The 691-nt window shown below is 32.6% G+C and overlaps 1 long non-coding RNA gene across 1 annotated transcript in view; it reads left to right on the forward strand.

Annotated features, from left to right (window-relative positions):
• The first annotated feature begins 529 nt into the window (after window positions 1-529).
• Window positions 530-691, forward strand: part of LOC128247409 (uncharacterized) — a 4,705-nt gene continuing 4,543 nt past the window's right edge. The window contains exon 1 of the long non-coding RNA XR_008263790.1: window positions 530-566. This is a non-coding gene — a long non-coding RNA (uncharacterized LOC128247409). The remainder of the gene's footprint in view (window positions 567-691) is intronic.

Below are 691 nucleotides of genomic sequence, written 5' to 3' on the forward strand. Positions count from 1 at the left end.
TGGTTATGTATGAACAATTCGGCATTTGATTTTATATCATTTCACTTTAATTATGTATTTATTTTATATTCTTTCTTTCAGAAGCCTATAAATCGCATGAGAATTACTTCAGCAAATAGTACCATTTTCCCGAATTAAATTTTCGGAGAAATATTCAAGAGAATTTCCTCGAATTTTATTATATTAATTATATTCTTGGTTGATTGAAGAATGACAGCTTACTTCATTTATATCGGTAACATCCGTATGGTTACTTGCTTCGTCTATATTTAATACGTTGTAATACTGCATATTTTTACAGAATCTACTTTACATTCTAAAATCTCTATGAGAGGCTGACTCTCCTGTTTTTCTGTAATGGCACAATCCAAAAACCAATTATCCTCTCTAATCATGTAGCAGTCTACTTTCATTATGACTTTGTGTAAACCGGAAGTTATGTGTATGTGCTCATGCTTTTTCTATTTTAAATATTATGCTATTACAGACTTTATCGTTCATCATTGTCTTTTATCTATCACTTGTTAATCATTTTAATATAGTCATACTGGGACATTTTAAGTTAGGTATGTATTTTATCAGTTCTCTTACCGAAACGCTAGATGACTAAGATGTATTCAAACACCTGTTGCCAAGCAGTGGGTGTCACAAACGCAATTACAAGCACGCACACACACGCACCCCCCCCCCC

This window comes from Octopus bimaculoides, chromosome 3 (assembly GCF_001194135.2).
Source record: "Octopus bimaculoides isolate UCB-OBI-ISO-001 chromosome 3, ASM119413v2, whole genome shotgun sequence".
Classification (NCBI taxonomy): Eukaryota; Metazoa; Mollusca; class Cephalopoda; order Octopoda; family Octopodidae; genus Octopus; species Octopus bimaculoides.